At 41.2% G+C, this 15,945-nt stretch overlaps 1 long non-coding RNA gene across 1 annotated transcript; it reads left to right on the top strand.

Annotated features, from left to right (window-relative positions):
* Window positions 1–5,107, top strand: LOC122425423. Its single transcript, XR_006264842.1, has 4 exons — window positions 1–139; window positions 511–666; window positions 3,040–3,175; window positions 3,956–5,107. It is a non-coding gene; the product is annotated as an uncharacterized LOC122425423 (long non-coding RNA).
* The last annotated feature ends 10,838 nt before the right edge of the window (window positions 5,108–15,945 follow it).

The raw sequence follows: 15,945 nt of genomic DNA, 5'->3' as shown, positions 1-15,945 counted from the left end.
TCAACTTGCCTCCTTCTCAGCTTTTAATGTTTTTTTAATGGAGTCCAGTTTTCCGCCTAAGTTATGGCTAGCCTTCTGACAAACCATCAGACACCTAAGCAACCGGAATGGAGGTGTCCAGATGTGACATGGTGTGGGGGTAAGCTTGCATGCCATCGAACAAAGCCATATTCTAAGAATTCCTTTATACCTGGCCTCTGAATGTGCCATGAAGGCTAAAAGGGGCTTAAGAAAAACATTTTAAAAATTAATATGTGACCTGAAGTCTTTTCTTGTAAGCCACTAGCAAAGGCAATCATTTCTCAATCTGACTGGCGTGGTGAGTGTGTTGCCTGAACAGTGAAATAGCAGCATAGCTGAATTTTTTTTTTTTTTTTCTCAAGCTTAAAATTGCTCATGGAGCTCTGAGGTTAGTTATCTAATGAAATAAAAACAAGCGTGCTTTGCATGTACCTGGTCATTCAGAAGAACTTAAATAATTGTAAAGTACAAAATGATGAATCATTGCAGATGCAAATTCATCTAGGACAGTGGTATTTCTGTGATAAAGAAAGAAGTCTATGTTCTTGAAAGTCAGCAATCTATACAACTTGGAAGACATCAGCAGAACATTTGGTAATTAAATACGCCCTCAACTGAGAAATAATGCCTGGAGTTGTCCTGCTGGTAAGTAAAAGGTATACCTTTATGCCTGGGTTTTACGATTTCTGCTTGGAATCATGTAGGTGTTCCAGGTGTGAGGGTACACAATCTATAGAATAATGTGAGTAAATGTTCTGACTAAGAGACAGAATTCATCTTATCTTTTTAGATTCACAACAGCTGAGTCTTTCTTGGGATTCAGATTTCAGCTCATTGTTTTCCCCTCCCCCAGGAAACCTTCCCATCCTTGTGAGCCCACTCTGTGTCATCATCTTACTTTATTTTAATTGTTGTTTGAAATGATTGTCTTCATTTGTTGACTGGTTTGTTGATGCCTCTGCCTGGTAGAAAATCAACTCATTGAGAGTGGGATGTTGTTAACTGTCTCCTTTACCACTTTACCCCAGCTCCTAGAAACAGTGACTGGTACATTGCAGGTTTTCAATAAATAATGAATGAATGCATGTATGAAAGCAGAATTATGACTACAATATAACTCCAAAAAGAGTTATAAAACATTGGATGGCTCGTGAGCTGGGTGTAAGATATGGCAGTTTATGACATCTGAAATGTAGTCTAATGAGGTCAGGAATTTTCTTTTTTCCTTTTTTTTTTTCCCCACACCACATGGCTTGCAGGATCTTAGTTCTCAGACTAGGGACTGAACCTGGGTCACTACAGTGAAAGCACTGAGTCCTAACCACTGGACTACCAGGGAATTCTTAGGAATTTTCTTTATACTTGAAAAGAATTCCTACAGCATCAGGCATGGCATCTGATATTTTAAGCAATTGGAGGTGGGTTGATGCAGAGGTGTTGGGGAGATGAGCTGGTGTTATATTCATTCCAGGGCTGTTATAGGGAATGTGCAGGGAGGGGGTTCTCTCAGAGTGCCCACTGACTGGGTGTCCCAGGAATAAGACCTGCAATACCAAATTACCATGATTGACGGGGACCATCCTTTCCAGTGTCAGAATTCCTTGAACAAAGTTTGAAATCCCTTGAACAAAGCATTTTTCCCTGGACGAAGGATAGGAAAGTATTTTAGAATTGATTAATATTTGGGGTACTTTCTGTTAATACATCTTGCAGTCTTTTACATTGGTAAAAACTGTTATTGCCAAAAAAGCAGTGTGGCTGATGGAGTGTGATATTCATTAGAAAGATTAGTAACTTAAAGAAAAGTACTTCTTTGAATTTGATGTATTTTACAGGAAGGGGCCTAGTTTGATGTTGCCCAGCTTAGCTTTTCGTACAAATTGCCCTTGAGGAGTGTTTTTTAATCTGATGCATTTTTATCCCTATCTTCTGAAGTGGCATTAAAAAAAAAAAAAATAGGTGGCTAGAGTAACATGGAAAGCAGCTTTTATTCACTCCAAGGACAACTAACGCATATACAACCAAGGGCAGAATTAGTCTCTAGGTGCATATATTAGCCTAAGGGTGTCATGGGTGTCTGTGTCTTACTCAGGAAACTCTTTAAAAAATAATTACCTTGTGATTAGTATCTGATGCCAGTGGTATATTTTCACTTGAAATGTCTGAGGTCTTTATTTCCTTGAGACAATGAATGAACTTCTTTTCACCTTGTTCTTGGCTGTGTTTCTTCCTTGATCTTCATATAGACTCACAAGCCTTCCCGGTGGCTTCCCTGGTGGCTCAGATGTAAAGAATCTGCCTGCAACGTAGGAGACCTGGGTTCAACCCCTGGGTCAGGCAGATCTCCTGGAGAAGGACATGGCTACCCATTCCCGTATTCTTGGAGCTTTCCTGGTGGCTCAGACAGTAAAGAATCTGCAATACAGGAGACACAGGTTCAGTCCTTGGGTCAGGAAGATCCCTTGGAGAAGGGAATGGCTACCCATTTCAGTATTCTTGCCTGGAGAGTTCCATGGACAGAGAAGCCTGATGGGGTATAGTCCACGGGGTCTCAAAAAGTAGGACACAACTAAGCAACTAGCACTTTCACTTTCACACACCAAGGCACTCTTGTCGGCCCGCTGTCCCTGCCAATGGTAGATTCCCCAGTAACAGTTTCTCTTCATACTATAATTCCAGTCTGGTCAAATCACAAATACTTACTAATGCCTTTTTTCATATTTAAGATGTATATTCTCTACCAGGTGGGATATAATCAGAAAAACAGAATTAGCATTTTCGTATGGATTCTATCGAATGCTTCTGTTGGGTCCAGCTACCAATGGAAGCCATCAGAAGAATGAGTTTATAAGTTTGACTAAATGTGGGAAACAGAGACACAACAGTGCTTGCTCTTCCCAGTTAAAACTCATTGATAAAATTTTGTTCATGTTCAGAGACTCTTCAAAAATGAGTTTGGGGGCAATTTAATCACAGCCTTTAATAACCAACCACTGCCTGACTCTTTCATCACTTCAGGGGTTTCAAGAGGACAGTGGATGGTGTATGGATGATGGCAATGACTAGATTGTGAACCACATGTGGAAAAGCCATAATCCATGGCTTTGATGTCAAGAAGCCACAGCTCACCAATCAAATGATATCAGCATGATGGGTGAGGAATGGTCAGGCTGTTGTTATTGGCTTTTCAAAAATAAGGAGCTAGTAATGAGGGTTTCCTGGTGGCTCAGTGGTAAAGAATCTGCCAGCCAATGCAGGAGACGGGTCCAGATCCCGGGTCTGGGAGAATCTCACAAGCTTCACAGAAACTTCACAACTATTGTGCCTGTGCTCTAGAGCCCCAGAGCTGCAACTACTGAAGCCTGCATGCCCTGGAGGCAGTGCTCTGCAACAAGAGAAGCCATTGCAATGAGAAGCTCACACACCACAACTAGAGAGTAGCCCCAGCTCTCCGCAACTGGAGAAAAGCCCTCTCAGCGATAAAAGACCCAGCACAGCCAAAAATAAGCAAAATTATTTTTTAAAAAGGAGCTAATGAACTCTTCTTCTAGGGAGGGACATATATATGAATGGGCTCTTTTGGGGAAAGAAAAACCTAATGTAAGTGCCCCATTGTTGGACTTGTTTGAAGTATTTTGCACTTAAAAAATGTGTGTTTAAAAAAAAAAATGTGTGTTTTTGGTCGCACAGCATGTGGGGTCCCTGACCAGGGATCAGACCTGCACCCCTTACATTGGAAGCATGGAATCTCAACCACTGGACCACAAAGGAAGTCCCCTTATTTGAAGCATTTTGTTCATGTTTTCTAAAATAGAGATGTGCAGGAAGAAAGGGCAGGTCTGTGAAGATGATGAGATCAGTAGTTGGGGTTCTTGGAGGATAGGGTATGGCCTTCTAGAATTTGTCATTAAAGTGTTTCATTGTTTTTTTCCAGAAAAAAAGGATGAGAGAAGGAAGACCCTGGAACAAGGGAGAAGGGAAGAAGAAGGATGGAGATCAGGAACATGGCCAACCTGGATTCTCATTTGTAACTAGGTAGTAAGGGCTTGCCTTCAGAAGCGTGCATGTCATATTTAACTGGTGCCTTCCTATAACATCTTGACTTAATAAAGAGACTAGCAAAAGGAAAAGAGAAGAAAAATGAAAGAAAAAAATCCGCAGCAAGACAATAAAAAGTTTCCTCTTCACACCCACCGCTGTGGGGGTTTTTCCTTTGTGCCTCACGGCTTACCCCACTGAAAAGCATCAATTTTTGCTTTTATGCTGGAAATGTCCAAAAAACATTTGAAGCTTCCCAGCCACCCCTTGGGGGTGAGAACGTTTCATGGTGTGTCTCCAGGGAAGGCTAGGGGGCCAGGGTCGGGTAGAGACGAGGCTTTCTCCCCTTCACAGAGGAACAAAGGACAGAACCTCAGAGTTCTTGACCCAACGTGTGACCTTGGGCCCAAGGCAAAACATTTTATCTCTGGGTCCTAGTGACATAAGCTCTCTGGGCTCTGTGATTGTGCTCTAGGATGTGACCAAAAACCTTTGATGGAATTACTGCCTCCCCTCTCTCTCTCTCTCTGCCCGGACATTTATTATTCTGTATATTTTCGAGAGCTGTGGGAAACTTTCATAACCAAAGCCTAAGCCAGGCGAAAACTTGTTCTATTTGGAATTTGTAATGAAGTCAAAACATGGCCTGGATTTTCTGAAAGGCTCCTTTGGCTGCCTGTGACAGCCCCAGGGCACAATCAGACGGGGATGGAGCAGGCCTGGGAGCACATTTCGTTACCAAGAATAGGACACAACAATATTTGCCTCCCAAACACCACGGCTGCTATTTACCTTCTCAGCTGGAAGAAGTGAGAGATAAATGCAGATTTCACATAAAGCGCAAATACCAATTCTTTCATTTCTAATTTGGGGGATTTCCTCCCCCCCCCCCCCCAGCTCCCTCTAAACAAAAGGTTAGGAAGAGTTTTTAGCATATTTGATTTCCTGACCTAAGGGAAGAAATTCTTTATTTCAGAACTTTTGACCCCCAAAGAGCTCTTACTTTTGCCTGAAAGCCTGAATAAAAATGGTTAGACATGTGAAGCGATTGTGGGTTTTGCGAGTGCTTTCTTTTGCGCACTGTGTATGTCGGTGAGGTGTTGGTCTGCAGGGAAATACTAGGAGAAAAACAAGTTTTTTCCTGGTTTGGATGGAAAACTTCGCCTGCTTTTCAGAAGCTCTCGCAAATTATTTACTGGCTTAAACCTGATTCCTCCAGAGGAGCCTCGGTCCCTCACAAAAGTGCTAAGTGGTAAGATGTAGTTCCTAATTTTTATTTAAGTCAAAGGTTAATAGTATGAGGGGGTTTGGTCCTTCACTGTTTCAAGTTAATATTTATTTTTTTCACCGTCGTTTAAAGAATTTCCTACGGCCCTTATTTCACTGCTGAAAGCAGAGTAAGAGAACTCAGATTTCATGCCCCCAGGCTTGAATAAAGGAATAAAAACAGCACAACATTTGCATCTATTTAACAATCTCAGTTCTAAGAGCCCCCTCACAGGGAGAGGAGGGGGAAACCGTATCTCTAGGTGAAATGAGGCTCTTCAGAGATCTTTGCCGAAAACACAATTCAGAGAAAGATAATCATTGTCAGAAATGACCTAGGAATTCAAGGCCTTATGATTGAAAACACAAAGCTAAGAAAGGTGCATTCTCCTGCCTCCCTGCCTGCCCGGATATCAGTGAACATCAGCTAAAGGTGGCTGAAGAACCAATTTCATGCATCTACTGTACGAGGAAATGAACTGAGCCAAGGGCAAAAATAAAATTATACAAATGTTATTATAGACTAGCCTGCTTCTGTCCTAGTTTAATTCAAATTTTAGTGCTGCAGGCTTGGCTTCAGGCAGTAGCCTTCCTGAATAAATCAACATTTGCTTACATCTAAATTATTAGGGGAGCATGTGACTTTGTTTATTGTATAAATTATACGCAAGGTTAAAGCATTAACTGTTCAACTGGTTTTGTTCAGTCACCTCACCAATTCTCCCCCCAACCCCCCCACCCCCAGTCAGCTGTCCCCCAAATAGGAAAGAAAAATATGAAATTCCTAAGTTTTTTTCAGACGAACTGCAAAGCCTTGTGAACCTGAGGTTGTGGGCAGGGGCCTGAAGGTAAGATGGAAGACAGTCTCTTTGTTTTTGTGTTTTTTTCTTTACTTTTTATTTTGTATTGGAGTATAGCCAATTAGCAATGTTGTGAGAGTTTCAGGTGGACAGTGAAGGGACTCAGCCATACATACACATGTATCCATTCTCCCCCAAACCCCGCTCCCATCCAGGTTGCCTCATAACATTGAGCAGAGTTCCATGAGCTATGTGGTAGGTCCTTGGTGGTGATCCATTTTAAATATAGTGGGAGATGGTATTAATGTTTAGACAAAAAGGAAAAAGGAGCCCAAGAAATTGTTCACAAGAGTCCTGATGGGGTGTCTGCACTCTGAAATGGTGATCTGGTAAATAATCAGTTAAGTTGATTAAGACAGCCAACCAAATGAGATAATTTAATATAAAACTAAAGAAAGCCTTTTGGCTAGGGTTTCAATAGACAAGGAATTTCAAGTTATATGGCAATATTGGTCCCAAACATTTTTATCGCCTTTATTAGAAAAAAAAAAGCTTGAACAAGGACCCTTTGGAAAATACATTTAAGAACAGTGGAGTTTTTTGTGGTTTTTTTTTGAGAGGAGAGGGTTGTGCTTTTTGCCTTTTTTTTTTTTTTTTTGTCTCTGCACATCACTGTGAATGCCCTCCTGAAAGCTCATTCATACATATTTGGGAAATAAGGATAGAGCTTAATAATTAGACCATTCAGACTTTCTAAGCATTTAGACAAACCAGATTTCAGGTGTGTTCTGCTTTGAGAACATTCAATCTAAATGAATATCAAGGGTTCAGAGTAGACAAATTGGAGGCAATTTTTGCTTTACAGAAGGTTCTTCTTTGTGTTAAGATCATCCACAGTAGGCTTCTTATGAATTTAAACCATTTCCGCAGTGATAAATTTATTTACAAAATTGTAAATTTAATTCAATTGAAAAGATTAAATTCAGTCTTTTCCAAGAACTTGTGTGTTTGCTTCTCAAAACTCCTTCTAGAAACACTGCAAGTCAGAAGATTTTCATATAGAAAGATCCTTTTCAATAAATGATTTGAATGAATGGTGTGTTCAAGAGGAGAATCAATTTCACATTCAGCCAACTCCTAGTTCTTTCTATTTGCATCCTAACTGGGGCTTTGAGATCTTGGACTGTGGTTTTCCAAATATGGTCAGTGGGCTGTCATCCACATCCATAGAATCACCCAGCTGTGGAGCCCAAGAATCTGTTGCAGGAAGGGGGACACTTCTAGGGCCTGAAACTGGCTCATGTCTAACACTCGGAAATGAATTGTCCGAGGACACACATATGCTGAGAAAGCAAGAGATTTTATTGGGAAGGGCACCCCGGTGGAGAGCAGTAGGGTAAGGGAACCCAGGAGAACTGCTCCACTACTTGGCTCGAAGTCTCAGGTTTTATGTTGATGGGATTAGTTTCCGGTTGTCTTTAGCCAATCATTCTGACTCAGAGTCCTTCCTGGTGGTGCACACCTTGTTCAACCAAGATGGATGCCAGTGAGAAGGATTCTGGGAGGTGATGGACATGTAATCTCTCCTTTTGACCTTTCCTGAACCCTTCCGGTTGGTGGTGGCTTATTAATTCTGTGTTACTTGCCAGGACCTCCTGTCATAAAACAACTCATGCAAATGGTTACTATGGTGACTTGCCAGGGTGGGCAGTTTCAGTCAGTGTGCTTCCCCTAACAAATCTGTGTCATAAATGTCCACATGATTGGGATGCACACAAGCTAATATTTGAGAACTTCTTTTCCTGGGTCTGGTGTGGAAGCCAACCATATTGCTTTGTCTACACTTTTACTTCACATGCTTTCATCATCGACCTTTCATGGTGTCCTGGAGCTCAGCCCAAACTAAAGCACGCTCCCAGTCATAAGACCGCCTAGTCTCTGCCCTGCTTTCCTTGATCAAGGGCATCTTTGGAGAATACTTACTCACTCCATGGTAAATTCTGATTGGTATTGAGACAGCAAGCCTATGAAAAATCACAACTAACTATAATTCTATTTGAAATAATTTATTAGGTGTAAAACTAAATTGTTTTCCACTCAATTGGTATTTTTAAAAAATAGCTTTGAAAGTGAAAGTTAGTCACACAGTCACGTCCAACTCTGTGATTCCCATGGATTGTAGCCTGCCCAACTCCTCTGTCCATGGAATTCTCCAGGCAAGAGAACTGGAGTGGGTTGCCATTTTCTTCTCCAAGAGATCTTCCCGACCCAGGGACTGAACCCAGGGCTCCTGCATTGCAGGCAGATTCTTTACCAACTGAACCTCTAGGGAAGCCCCAAACATTAAAAAAAAATTAATACAATTTTTAAAGGTTGTACTCCATTATTGGCTATAGTCCCCATTTTGTACAATGCATCCGTGTAGCCTATCTTACACCCAACAGTTTGTTCCTCTTACTCTCCCACTCCTACATTACCCCTCCTGCCTCTCTACTTTGTTCTCTGTATTTGTGAGTCTGTTGAAGAAATAGCTTTTTAATAGTAGCATGTCAAAAGTAGAGACTTTGGAATCAGGCAACTGTGGCTTCAAATCAGTTTCATGGCTCACCCTCATAGGATGCTTGGCAAAACTTGAATGTCTCTGAACTCTTTCTTTGCTTGCGATGTGGAAATCTTAAATTGTAAACAGTCTGGGTTGGAGAGAAAAATGAACAATATGCAAGAAGTGCTTGGGGTAAATAATAGTAATTATCATTCACCATTTACAAATAGCTGTTGATTTCACAAAAGGTGGACATGAAAAGGAGAAGCAGTGGAGAGATGGGATGAGGCTGCTGAGGAAATATTAGGGAATTTCTGGGGTGCGCAGGAAACTGCTGAAAATGACTCACTTCCTGCCCAAACCTGGGCCCTATAAAGTCTCCTCCAGAGTTCCTTCAGGGTGAAGACAAAGAAAGAATGCATAGCCATTCCAGATGACTGCCATAGCTAGTACTGTCCCATAGACTCTGTGCTAGAAGACAGCAAATTACCTAGAAAGTCATGTGATGAAAATTTTGTAGACAAAATGAGAACTTTGGGCCACTGAAGACAGAGGGGCTAATAATTCTCCCATATTTAGTATAAAGTCTCCATAAAAGAGATGTAACAGAGTAGGATACAGAAAAGACTCAGCAGATGTAATAGACCTTGAAGGATGAAGTCAGAATAGAATACAGGGAAAGCTGAAAATAACTTGGTTTAGGGTTTCACCAGTTCTCTTATTGAGCACCACTGAATACCAGTAATAATAATGATGATGACAACTTTCTAGTGGCCTAATCTGGCAGACCAGGTAATAAGCATGCTCACAAAATAGTATCTTTATTGCTGCTTAGAGATGTTATATTATATATTTTCAAGTGTGTTGTATCATTTAACTATCATATGCCGGTGAAGTTGGTTTTATTTTTAACCTCATGGCCTTAGAAATATCTTGAAAAATGTAAAAGTGTTAGTCTCTCTGCGATGTCTGACTCTGTGCAACCCCATGGACTGTAGCCCTCCAGGCTCCACTGTCCATGGAATTCTCCAGGCAAGAATACTGGAGTGGGTAGCCATTCCCTTCCCCAGGGGATCTTCCTGACCCAGGGATCGAACCCAGGTCTCCCACATTGCAGGCAGTTTCTTTATATCTTGACGCATGGACAACACCAGTTGAATGCTTAATTGTGTGTGAAATGAATTTCCACAATAGAGATTTGCTGTTTGCCCAGTATCCATTTATTTTTTTTTTTAATTTATATTTATTTATTTATTTGGCTGTGCTAGGTCTTAGTTGCAGCATGTGAAATCTAGTCCCCTGACTAGGGATTGAAACTAGGCCCCCTACTTTGGGAGCTTGGAGTCTTAGCCACTGGACGACAGGGAAGTCCTTTCACTTACTGTTTTTATGGCAAAATGATATCCCAAATTCCCTTTGGGAAACCACCATTTTCAGGTCACGTATTTTTGTTGTTCAGTCACTAAGTTGTGTCCTACTCTTTGTGACTTCATGGACTGCAGCAGCATGCCAGGCCTCCCTGTCCTTCACTATCTTCCAGAGTTTGCTCAAACTCACTTCCATTGAGTTGGTGATGCCATCCAACCATCTCATCCTCTGTCATCCTCTTCTCCTGCCTTCAGTCTTTACCAGCATCAGGGTCTCTTCCAATGAGTCAGTTCTTTGCATCAGGTGGCCAAAGTATTGAGGTTTCAGCTTCAGCACCAGTCCTTCCAATGAATATTCAGGATTGATTGCCTTTAGGATTAACTGGTTTGATCTCCTTGTGGTCGAAGGGACCCTCAAGAGTCTTTTCCAGCACTACAGAGCATCAACTCTTTGGTGCTCAGCCTTTATGGTCCAACTCTCACATCCTTACACACTTTTAAAAGGTGTCAAATCCACCCCTAGCAGCAGAGGTGAGTGTTGATTGGTCTAAAGAGATCCACATGCTCCTTTCTCCTTGGTTACACAGATTGGTTCAGCCATTATCTGTGTGACCCAGTCACAGCAATGCACAGTGAGACTGTTGTTCTTTTCCAAGGAACTTGAACCTGGAAACATCTGGCCTGGCGCTATTGCTGCTACTTTTCTACCACTTGTAGACCAAGAATTAGTCCAGTGAAGTGGAAGAATGCAGAGTCCAGTTGAGAGATGGGCAACAATGGGTTTTGATGACCTCAATGGAGCCTAAAGCAAAACATTCTGGAAGAGGGTCCCATTCTGGACTTCTTACTTAAGTGAGCCTATAAATTCCCTTATCACTTGAGCCAGTTTTCATGGAGTGTTTTTTTCATTTCAACAGAAAAGCATCCTAATTAGGCAAAGATCTCTATCTACCCATTTATGCCAGGGGAATTATAGACAGAACTTGTCCATTAAGAGGTTTCTATGCAAAACAAGGACAAAAATTGAAAACTGGAACATTATGGGCCATTTTATACTTTGAAAAAATTTAAAGACTATCTCTCCAATGAGCACATTCTGGAGAAGTTGCTAGTCACCCACTCTGATATTTGTTCTTGCATCTTAAAATCCTGACTGTAGCTGGCACATGACCAATTTTTTTAAGAGAGACTTTGTGAGATGCCTTTGGGATTCAATGTGGCTATGTTCCGGCCAGTGGGGCTAAGTTCCGACCAATGGGTTTTAATTTCGGCAGCTCCTCCAGGTAATTTTCTTAAAAACTAGCTGGTAAGTATCCTCTGCCTTTCTTTCTTCTTTATTCATCCTACTGCCTGGAATGTGATGTGGTATCTGGAACTCTACCATCTTGTACCATGAGGTCAGGGCTCAAGTAGCAGAGCTATGAGCTGAAAAGAGCCTGAGTCCTTAATGATTTCAGGAAGGAAGTTATTTTACAGAACTCATTAGCCTACACCTGAATTTTTACTTGAGAAAGAAATAAACTTGTCGTATTTGAGTTACCATTAGTGTCAAGCCACTCTTAACTATTATTCCCTGATGGTAATTCTAAGAATGTGTTTTATAAGAAAGTAAATTATCTTTTCAATTTCTTTTTGATTATCCATGAAACTGAAAATGAGTACAATCAACATATGAAAAGTTCACAAGATGTTGGTATAGTCTTTCAATACAGATTATGTAAATAATTATAATCATATTCAGGTTAAGTTCCATGCAAGCCAAAAGGATTCAATTCTTCCTGCCTGCCCAGTTCTGTGCTAGGTTAATGGGATTTGTCAATGACAAAGTTGTGAATGTAACATACACATTTAATCTAGAGTCACAAACCAATTAAATCACATGTTTGAAGATAAATTTTGGAGTATTTTAGGAAGGGAGTGAGAAGCAAAGTGTTATGCACGTTGTACTTTGGATAAATGTTGTTTATAATGGTGTAAACACTACCTGAGAACCCCTGTCTCATAATAGCTGTAATTCAGATTCTGCAGGTATTTGTCAGGGCTGAAATTAATAAATTACATGGAAATCAATGGATTCAATTCTGTTTGCCTCACAGAGGTACTTTACATTGCCGGGTGAATTTGAACAAGAGTAAATATTTTTTGGCTTTAAAATTGGGAAGCTTAATGGATGTCATGTAATCTATGAAGAATTTTGAAAAAAGATTTTTTTTTAGTAATCTCTCCATAATAGGTACATAACATCTCAAGTCCCATGTTGAAGGATATTGAAGTAGAAAAGAAAATTGAAAAAGACCATGTGGGTTTGTGGTGGGAGAATTTGGAAATGCCATCTGTATCCTTTTAGCTAGGAGACCACCATCTTGGTGACTACTACACCTTCAAGGAGGTCAAACCAGTCAATCTTAAGGAAAATCAACCCTGAATACTCTTTGGGAGGACTGAATCTGACATTGAAACTCCAGTATTTTGGTCATCTGATGAGCAAACAGATGACTCATTGAAAAAGTCTCTGGTGCTGGGAAAGATTGAGGGCAGGAGGAGAAGAGGGTGTCAGAGGATGAGATGGCTGAATGGCATCACCAATGCAATAGACATGAACTTGGGCAACCTCTGGAAGATGGTGAGGGACAGGGAGGCCTAGAGTGCTGCAGTCCACGGGGTCTTGAAGAGTTGGGCATGACTGGGTGACTGAACAATGAACAACAACACCACCTTCATAAATGGGAGTTAGTGGTGGGTATGATTTGTTTGGTTGGTGAGTGTCATTTTCCAAGCTGTACTGGAATTTCTGGAAGTGTTGAGTATATATACTGTCAGGGGTGAGGAATGCAGAGGCATAAGAGGAAAACAACATAATATAGATATATCCATTTGCCATTGCTGTATAACAAACCAGCCTAAAAGTCAGAGGCTTAAAACGATCACCATCTATTTAACATGTGATTCTGGGAGCTGGTAATTTAGGCTGGGTTAAGTGTTCGTTATGGAACACTGGTGATGGAAGCAAGGTCCGATGCTGTAAAAAACAATATTGCATAGGAACCTGAAATGTTAGGTCCATTGGAAGTGGTCAAATAGGAGATGGCAAGAGTGAACATCAACATTTGAGGAATCAGCGAACTAAAATGGACTGGAATGGGTGAATTTAACTCAGATGACCATATCTACTACTGTGGGCAAGAATCCCTTAGAAGAAATGGAGTAGCCATCATGGTGAAAAACTGAGTCTGAAATGCAGTACTTGGATGCAATCTCAAAAATGACAGAATGATCTCTGTTCATTTCCAAGGCAAACCATTCAATATCATGGTAATCCAAGTCTATGACCCAACCAGTAATGTTGAAGAAGCTGAAGTTGAGCGGTTCTATGAAGACCTACAAGACCTTTTAGAACTAACACCCAAAAAACATGCCCTTTTCGTTACAGGGAACTGGAATGCAAAAATAGGAAGTCAAGAAACACCGGAAGTAATAGGCATATTTGGCCTCAGAGTACAGAATGTAGCAGGGAAAAGGCTAATAGAGTTTTGCCAAGAGAATGCACTGGTCATAACAAACACCTTCTTCCAACAACACAAGAGAAGACTCTACACATGGACATCACCAGATGGTCAACCCTGAAATCAGATTGATTATCTTCTTTGTAGCCAAAGATGGAGGGGCTCTATACAGTCAGAAAAAACAAGACTGGGAGCTGACCATGCCTCAGATCATGAACTCCTTTTGCCAAATTCAAACTTAAATTGAAGAAAGTAGGGAAAACCACTAGACCATTCAGTATGACCTAAATCAAATCCCTTATGATTATACAGTGGAAGTGAGAAATAGATTTAAGGGACTAGATCTGATAGACAGAGTGCCTGATGAACTATGGACAGAGGTTCGTGACATTGTACAAGAGGCAGGGATCAAGACCATCCCCAAGAAAAAGAAATGCAAAAAAGCAAAATGGCTGTCTGAGGAAGCCTTACAAATAGTTGTGAAAAGAAGAGAAGTGAAAAGCAAAGGAGGAAAGGAAAGATATACCCATTTGAATGCAGAGTTCCAAAGAATAGCAAGGAGGGATAAGAAAACCTTCCTCAGTGATCAGTGCAAATAGAGGAAAGCCATAGAATGGGAAAGAGTAGAAATCTTTTCAAGAAAATTAGAGATAACAAGGGAAAATTTCATACAAAGGTGGGCTCAATAAAGGACAGAAATGGTATGGACCTAACAGAAGCAGAAGATATTAAGAGGTGGCAAAAATACACAGAAGAACTGTACAAAAAATATCTTCATGACCCAGATAATCATGATGGTGTGATCACTCACCTAGAGCCAGACATCCTGGAATGTGAAGTCAAGTGGGCCTTAGGAAGCATTACTACGAACAAAGCTAGTGGAGGTGATGGAATTCCAGTTGAGCTATTTCAAATCCTGAAAGATGATGCTTTGAAAGTGCTGCACTCAATATGCCAGCAAATTTGGAAAACTCAGCAGTGGCCACAGGACTGGAAAAGGTCAGCTTTCATTCCAATCCCTAAGAAAGGCAATGCCAAAGAATGCTCAAACTACCGCACAATTGCACTCATCTCACACGCTAGTAAAGTAATGCTCAAAATTCTCCAAGTCAGGCTTCAACAACATGTGAACCATGAACTTCCAGATGTTCAGGCTGGTTTTAGAAAAGGCAGAGGAACCAGAGATCAAATCACCAACATCTGTTGGATCATCAAAAAAGCAGGAGAGTTCCAGAAAAACATCTGTTTCTGCTTTATTGACTCCACCAAAGCCTTTGACTGTGTAGATCACAATAAACTGTGGAAAATTCTGAAAGAGATGGGCATACGAGACCACCTGACCTGCCTCTTGAGAAATCTGTATGAAGGTCAGGAGGCAACAGTTAGAACTGGACATGGAACAACAGACTGGTTCCAAATAGGAAAAGGAGTACATCAAGGCTGTATATTGTCACCCTGCTTATTTAACTCATATGCAGAGTACATCATGCGAAATGCTGCGCTGGATAAAGCACAAGCTGGAATCAAGATTGACAGGAGAAATATCAATAACCTCAGATATGCAGATGACACCACCCTTATGGCAGAAAGTGAAGAAGAACTAAAGAGCCTCTTGATAAAAGTGAAAGAGGAGAGTGAAAAAGTTGGCTTAAAGCTCAGCATTCAGAAAACTAAGATCATGGCATCCGGTCCCATCACTTCATGGCAAATAGATGGGGAAACAAAGGAAACAGTGAGAGACTTTATTTTTGGGGGCTCCAAAATCACAGCAGATGGTGACTGCAGCCATGAAATTTAAAAATGCTTACTCCTTGTCAGGAAAGTTATGACCAACCTAGATAACATATTAAAAAGCAGAGACACTACTTTGCCAACAAAAGTCCATCTAGTCAAAGCTATGGTTTTTCCAGTAGTCATGTATGGATGTGAGAGTTGGACTATAAAGAAAGCTGACCACCAAAGAATTGATGCTTTTGAAATGTGGTGCTGGAGAAGACTCTTGAGAGTCCCTTGAACTGCAAGGAGATCCAACCAATCCATCCCAAAGGAGATCAATCCTGAGTGTTCATTGAGAGGACTGATGTTGAAGCTGAAACTCCAATACTTTGGCCACCTGATGTGAAGAGCTGACTCATTTGAAAAGACCCTGATGCGGGGAAAGGTTGAAGGCAGGAAAAGAAGGGGACGACAGAGGATGAGATGTTTGGATGGCATCACTGGCTCAATGGACATGAGTTTGGGTGGACTCCAGAAGAAAGTGATGGACAGGGAGGCCTGACGTGCTGCAGTCCATGGGGTCGCAAAGAGTCGGACACGACTGAGTGACTGAACTGAACTGACTGAAGTGTTCGTTGTCGTGATTTACTCTCCCTGTGTGTCTATTGAAACCCCCGGGTTGACCAGGCTGG

This window comes from Cervus canadensis, chromosome 23 (genome assembly GCF_019320065.1).
Source record: "Cervus canadensis isolate Bull #8, Minnesota chromosome 23, ASM1932006v1, whole genome shotgun sequence".
In the NCBI taxonomy this organism is placed as follows: domain Eukaryota; kingdom Metazoa; phylum Chordata; class Mammalia; order Artiodactyla; family Cervidae; genus Cervus; species Cervus canadensis.
The sequence above is the reverse complement of the archived record's forward strand: the minus strand, read 5'-3'. Positions and strand labels throughout refer to the sequence as shown.